Here is a 7,510-nt window from a genome sequence, read left to right on the forward strand (position 1 = left end):
TTTTAACCAACTCTTGTAAGAGAGAGTGGCGGAGTTTGAGCAAAAGTTTTGAGGGGGCGTAAAATCATGGGCCTAAATTTTTTTTCCTATCGTTATATTCCGGGTCGGGCCGACTATTCGATTCTGGTCGGGTCAAATAATAATAGTTCCAAATAAAACTAAAAAAAATTCATTTATTCAAATGACTCGTTCTTACATATAAAAAAACTAAATATTGTTTAACAAATAAAAGACCAACATATATATAATTGTACGAGATAAATGAAACCTGGACGAAAAATTACAACTCAGCCCGACAACCTTTAAGATTAAAGTGGTAACAGACTTTACTTTGATCTATATATTGTATAAATATTTAGGCAAAATAATTGGAGGGGCGATCCTATATAATTCTAAAATTTTCGGACGAAAAATCGGAAGTTATACACTTCTAACCGAAATATTGGAGGGGGGCGGATGCACCCCCGGGCACTTTATAAGCTACGCACCTGCTAAGAGAGGTTGGTGTATATCCCTAAATTGCATTTTTCGTCTTTTACGTTTCAACGAAGCTTTAGACGGCGTCCTCTAAGTTTAAAAAGTATATTGGTTGTCCTTTACATTTGCACATGATTGCAGCCGATGTCCTTTTGACCTAACCTAGTTAAGTTTTCTTGTTAAATGTTATCATGTGTCACTCACTGAAGTCTAGGGACCAATGTGCAATATTTTCAAAAACTATTATCTCTCTCTCTCTCTCCTGAAAACTCTTCGAACTACTACAGCTTCCGAGGGATTTCGGTATCCCACCGAAAAGATTGTTTTCAAAAACCTCCAACCCTTTAAGCTGCCCCCTGAAACATAGATTTTCTGGCAAGTTTGAAGAAATTGTTTTGGGAAACGTCAAATATCTTTAGGTCAGTGTACCTTCCAAAGTCCGGCGAGAGAGGACCGGACAAATTATTTATGAAAATTCGAATATCATACAAGTTTGGCAAGCGCGCGATGCTTGCCGGAACTTCGCCAGATAATTGGTTGACCATGAGGCTCAAGTTCCCAAACTCATGAGATTCCCAAAACCGTCTAGGATTTTTTCGATCAACTTGTTTGCAGAGAGGACAATAATGTTCATTGCTTCAATGGAATTTGGACTTCCCCTGTTAGATTATTAGCGTAAAGATAAACTTCTGTTAAGTTTTTTAACAAGAAAAGATCATTTGGTATTGTTCTGGTGATGTCATTAACTGGCAAATCTAACAACTCCATTGCCGGCATGACAGATGAATTTCCTGAAAACTCGTATTATGCAGTATTAATCAACACTATATACGGATAAAATGAGCAAAATTGAGCATGTATGCTTTCTCATGGTGGATCATCTTGAAAAAGTGACTTCAACAGGTTATTTCCCGATTTTTGGATGATGTTGGAGGAATAATAAGGTTCGATTTTTGGAGGTGCGGTGGCGGCGGTTGAGGGTGGTGGGGTGGTGGAGTATTTGTGGTGATGGTAGTTGTGCAGCGCCGAGGATGGTGGTGGAGATGCGGTGGGGATGGTGGTGGAGGTGTGGTGGGAAGGGTGGTGGTGGGATAGCGGTGGAGGTGCGGTGGGGTGGTGGTGTTGTGGCGGAGGTGTGGTTGTGCAGGAAAGAGAGAGAGAGAGAGAGAAAGAGAGCGAGAGAGAGAGAGAATGGTTTTTTGAAAATATTGCACATTGGTCTCTAGACTTTCGGTGAGTGACACATGACAACATTTAACAAGAAAACTTAACTAGCTTAGGTCAAAAGGACACCGGTTGTAATCATGTGCAAACGTAAAGGACAGCTAATGTACTTTTTAAACTTAAAGGACACCGCCTGTAGTTTCGTTGAAACGTAAAAGACGAAAAATGCAATTTTCTCCTGAATATATACATATACTAGGTTAGACCCGTGTATTACACGGGTTGACCGATATATATAAGCTATCCAAGAATCAAGTCATTCAGGCTCCGATTATTTTTTACGCATATTGTTTGCTACGATGTTGGCATGCCACACTCCGTCTTTGCCAGAGCGTGTATGGCAAAAAGAAAAAAAAACATGGATATTATTATCAGATGGGCATCCTTTATAAACAACGGCTTATTTTAATGGCTCTAGGTATAACTCTGTTATAATAATTACTATTTCTTTTAGGTTTATTTATAAGTTTAATGTTTATATTTCACATATATAGGATACACTTCTACCATGATAATTTAAATCACGTTGAGATGTTATATCTTATCCGTTCACTTCTTTTGGAGTATAACAAATATTTTTTTATTATACATTGTAGTATGTTAATCGTAAAATATATTTATAATGTGTTATTTTAGATTTATGCCTAAGTGACGATCAAGTAAAAAAAAACCTCACACTGTATGAGATTGAGAAGATTTTAATTCGTAATAATTACAGTTTACGAAATTTTAATAGAATGCCTTACCCTAATTATGAGTTGATTGCTACATCAAATAATGGTTTGGTTACTGAAGAGCTGGATTATGACAGAATTAATCTTCAAGAGGAGTTTGAGAACCTTTTAGGTGCATTAACTGGTGAGCAAAGATTTATTTACAGTGATACCATAAAAGTCGTTGAATACAATAAAGGTGGTGTTTTTTTGTTTACAGTTATGGAGGTACTGGTATAACATTTCTTTGGAAGACGTTATCCGCATCTCTAAGAATGAAAGAGCAAAATGTTTTAGATATATATATATATATATATATATATACTACTTTAATAAGCATATAGGAAGGGCAAGAATGGTCATTTGCCATTGTACAAGCATTTTAAGCACATAGTACAAACATCTTAAGCACAAATGTGTTGAAAGTACCTTTTCAACACATGAGTTCTGGGCGGGATATCTAATTTGTGGGAGGGATTTCAAAATTCAAACACCCATTGTCAGATCTATCTTTTCTTCATCTAATCTACACGCCTCTATCTCCTTTCTCTTGCTTTTTCCTCTTTTCTCCTAAATCTCAGGCTTTTTCTCTCTTTGTGTTGAACACCGATGATTTGAAGAAATCCCATTCGATTCGCAGCTTATGAACACTGATTTGAAGAAATCCCCACCGATTTGCAGGTTTGTTCTCGCACGTGGCACTTTCGGCACAGTCACCTCCTCTCAAATTTCACTTTCGGTAAAGTTTCATCCAATTTTGATTCTTTGTTAAGATTAATCTTACAATTTATCACTAGCTTTCTCTTTTTGGTTTTGGTTACAAGGTTGAACAGCGGCAGTGACAATTAGGGCGTTAAGATCTAGGGTTCCGACAAAAACGGAGATGGTTACCGCTGGATTTCATATAGTATCTCTTATGGTTATCTTTCATCCTGCTCTCTATGAACCCTCATTTATTTTTTTTCATTATGTGTTGAAAGGTTTAAGTATGAACACCAACTGTTTGACGAAATGCTTCAACCAGTTTGGGGCTGAAATGTTTTGTATTCAGTTTAATACCTTTTCGTATTTGTTTTCTTGTTGCTGTTATTTTGAAGGCTATGAAAGGAGGGTCAAGAAGGTTGTGTGTTCTTTAGCAGGTCATCATCACGTTTCTTTGGTTCTTACATGATCTTTCTTTTTCTATAATTCATTTTTTGTTTTGAGATTTTTTGTGGTTAATATTGACTGTTGTAAAAAAATAGTTTTTTTTATGTATTTCTTAGCTGGTTAATAATTTTGATTTAAATTGGTGTAGATTTTGAATCTTGCACACAGCAAATCAGACATTCATGCCTTTATTGACAAATTTGCAGACAACGGGTTAAGGTCACTTGCTATAGCATACTACCAGGTGATCCATTAATGTCCTTTTTTAACACATAAAGCTTGCTTTGCTGATTTTATTTTATTTGGTTTTAGGATTTGATGTTTATTTTACCTTATTTATATCTTTTTGTTAAGATAGGAAGTTCTAGAGAGACCTAAAGAGACCCCTGGAGGACTATGGCAGTTTGTTGGGCTAATATCTCTATCATCCGCCACGTCATGATAGTGCTGACACGATTCAAAGGGGGTTTGAATCTTGGGTAAACGTTAAAATGATTATATGGTAAGCGATTATCAAAATTTGAAAAAAAAAACATGCTATTTATGTTTCAACTATTACAGTTCATCGTGGCTATGCTTTAACTGTTATATGAAGTGTAGTGACCCCAATAGAATTTGATATTTCTTTTGTGAAGCCAATGGATGTCGATTTAGCAAAGAGATGTCTGTTTTAAGTGGTGAGGTTTATGATCTGCAGATTCTAATACCGTTTCTAAGCTTTCCCCTAAAATTGTGCCTTGCAGAACTTTTGGACTAGAGGAGATGTCGATGAACAACCAAAACGTTTAACAAATTTTACATGTTCAGAAATAATGGAAACGCTAGCCTCGGCCAGTGGTGGATTTTCTTATCAACAACCAAAATGTGAAAGATCCTTACTCAATTGACTGGGCTAAGGTAACGTTGTAAAGTTCCTTACTCATTTGACCACTTATTTTCTCTTTTGATGGCACATTCTTAATATTATCTTTACATCAGGCAAAGCGGACCCTAAAAAACCTTAGGGTGAAGGCCAGCCTGACTAATATAGAGTACAAGATTACTGATCTGAGTGAGAAGCCCTGTAACGAACAACTGTACGTTTTTTCTTTTATTTTTCCAAATTTGTTGTTTGTCAATCGTTATATAACAATTAAATTATCATTGGTGGTTTTAGACGTTTAATAAGTGCAACCCTTTCGACCGGTTCCTTTTAAAACTAATTTTTTGAATTCGGTATGAAGCTTCCCAGATATGGATTACTTTGTGCCGGTTCCTTTTACAACTAATTTTCTGAATTCGGTGTGAAGCTGCCCTGATATGAATTACTTTGTGCCACTCTTTCGAATTACAAGCTTTCTTTTTTTGGTTTAGTATCAGAATGTAACTTAGATTGCATATGGTAAGCTAACGTGGTTGCATTTTGCCCCAGCCGCATCATGCGATAACTGGCCAGGGAATTGTTTTTTCGGCCAACAAAGCCATACCGGTGACCACGACCAAACCGATGAGATTGAAAAGTGAACGATGCCAGCCGAGACATTCAACCTCATGGTGCAACAAGACAGATTTTCCCAGGTACTCTACATTGTTTCAGTAGAGCATAAAAGATTAGAATTGAGAAGAACGTAAATATCTTTCAATTTTTATATTTATTATCTTTATAGTTCACATCATAAAAAAAGTTTGGTTTGCTATATATCACCATGTTCATGTGCTGAGTGGTGTGTGGGGTATGCCAACGAACATCGTTTTTCCGGTCACAAGAATGAAAAAAGAGGGAAGGGTTCGATCGTTGTGCGGTAAAGAAATTGTGACGGCGTTCCATGGTGATAGACATTTTTGAAGACTTGGTTATTGCTACTCATGATATTTATCAAATTGCACTGGGGCTGATGCAGAGTTTGTAATGTTAGTAATTGATGACTTATGGGATTACATTAAGGGGTAGTTTGGTCTCACTTATTTTACCTTTCTTCTATTTTTTATCATTGTCTAATTTTGTACCCAAAATTTGTATTACTTTCAGCTCGGATGCAGTTAACTTCGTCAGAAACCAACTTAGGGAACAAGGAGAAGTTCAGGTAAGTTATAGCCATCAACCTATTTTTTACTATAATTTGCAGTTAGTACGCTATTTTGTATTTGTTTTGGTCTGCGCGAGAAGCCAGACACGTTGCTGCTAATCCCTAATGACTACCCAAATCAGCTGCTGTTCGACTTTTTATTACCTGAACTTTTGTTCTCGCGCGTTAGTTGGTGAACACTTGTTAGGCAGTACATAACAGTCTTATCCCTAATGACTACCCAAAGTTTATTAGAGCCTTTTTTTCCATTTTTGACTTGGGGTTTCATATAACTTTAAAACTACTTTGCTATATTGTCTATTTTAAATTAAATTTAAATCCTTTTTATGTATGTAATTTGCTCAATGACGAAGTCAATAGGAGATAACCTGAATGGCATGCTACTTCTAGCCAATGAAGGGTTTGATAAAGAAAATGGAGGCCTGGAGGGTACCCAAGTTAATACGAGGATGTTGAGGTGGAAAAATCGGCACATGAACCTTCACCGAAATAAACGCCAAAAAGCCCCCACAAAACTTCAAAGCTCATGTAAATCGTGTGATGTTATGTGCCTTTTGTCTTTGATTTAGATTTGTACATTAAGGTGATAAGGTCTTTTAGATGTGTAACATATTATATATTAAAGGGTTAATTGCATAATCTGATATTTTGGGCAACATTTTTTTTATGCCGGATCATGTGAAATTCAGTTAGGTTTTAGAGACTTAGAGCACCCATGTTTGAGCATTTCTTGGCTGTTAAGCAGATTCTATCTTATGTTTTGTGTTTTGGTGTCTCCAGTGAGCTGAAAAGTTGGATTTGGTTATTGAGTTCAACGTGTGTGTTTGGGTTTAAGGTTACGGGATTCAAGCAGAGTAACATAATCTATTCTATAACGAGTATCACAGTGTAAGTTAACGTGAGGATTGATAAACTAATGATAACAAGTATCACATTTTAATTTATCACCTCCGTAAGCATCGTGCATATGTCCTACTAGAAAAGGTGTTAGACTTTAAAGTGGGTTTCACATTTTGACATTGACTTCTATTTTTGGTTGATATTAAAAGTTAATATTCGAATATCAACTTGGTTTCTGCACTCCTTTACTTGGTTTTGGCTAAGGGAAGTCAAGAGACCCATAAATTGGAAGATTTTATTAAGAAATTATTATATTTTTATAACATTGTTGATATCATCAACCATACATTATAATATACCAATTCAAAGTTGATTATGGTTAACGTCTACCAAAATCACACATCAAACTAGCCAAATGCTTTATGCAAGAGAAATCACTTAGATTTGTCTAATCAGGTTCATATACTGCTTGGATTTAAAAGGTTAGCAAAACTATTTGGAGGTGGCTAGCTAGACTGGTTGGGTAACATGTTAAAAACGGGCTTAAGTTGAAAAGGCCATTCTTATTTGTTAGAATGGGCCCGATAGAATTTGTTGAACAACTTTTTTTTTCATTTTATAATATTTTTATAAGAACTTTATGAGTTAGTTATGCTTAAAATAATAATTTGGCGTTTTCAACAGAACTCATGACCCAAGTTGACTAATTGGAGGCCTAAAGTCCAAGCCTCAAAATGCTTGAGCTTGGGCCGGCTCATGACCAGTTTTGAAGTACCTTAACCGAAAATTTGGATTTTAGTTATTACCCCAACTGAACTGAACCTTCTCGTGCACATCCTTAAAATTACTAACAAGTGTTGTGTTTTTCGTTGCATCGCGAATTTGGTTTTGGTTATGGCTCAAAACCGAACCGAACCACTCCGTACATAGCCCTAATTGATATGTTTCCCGCCGCATCGCGCGGGTAAACGACTAGTATATCGTACATTACGTACGCGATCATCTCAGCCGTCAGATCTTCATCCCACATTGAAATCGCAT

At 36.3% G+C, this 7,510-nt stretch overlaps 1 long non-coding RNA gene across 9 annotated transcripts; it reads left to right on the forward strand.

Moving 5' to 3' along the window:
* Nucleotides 1-2,911: 2,911 nt before the first annotated feature.
* On the forward strand, nt 2,912-6,332 carry LOC110940720. 9 transcript variants are annotated; one of them, XR_004892788.1, is made up of 10 exons: nt 2,912-3,153; nt 3,239-3,553; nt 3,712-3,807; nt 3,922-4,065; nt 4,307-4,460; nt 4,542-4,639; nt 4,975-5,120; nt 5,210-5,453; nt 5,572-5,626; nt 5,983-6,332. It is a non-coding gene; the product is annotated as an uncharacterized LOC110940720 (long non-coding RNA). The 9 variants fall into 9 exon arrangements; XR_002593477.2 differs by having other exon boundaries at nt 3,239-3,333; nt 3,512-3,553; nt 4,975-5,453; XR_002593482.2 differs by having other exon boundaries at nt 2,912-3,095; nt 3,239-3,333; nt 3,512-3,553; nt 4,975-5,453.
* The last annotated feature ends 1,178 nt before the right edge of the window (nt 6,333-7,510 follow it).

Source organism: Helianthus annuus, chromosome 5 (assembly GCF_002127325.2).
Source record: "Helianthus annuus cultivar XRQ/B chromosome 5, HanXRQr2.0-SUNRISE, whole genome shotgun sequence".
In the NCBI taxonomy this organism is placed as follows: Eukaryota; Viridiplantae; Streptophyta; class Magnoliopsida; order Asterales; family Asteraceae; genus Helianthus; species Helianthus annuus.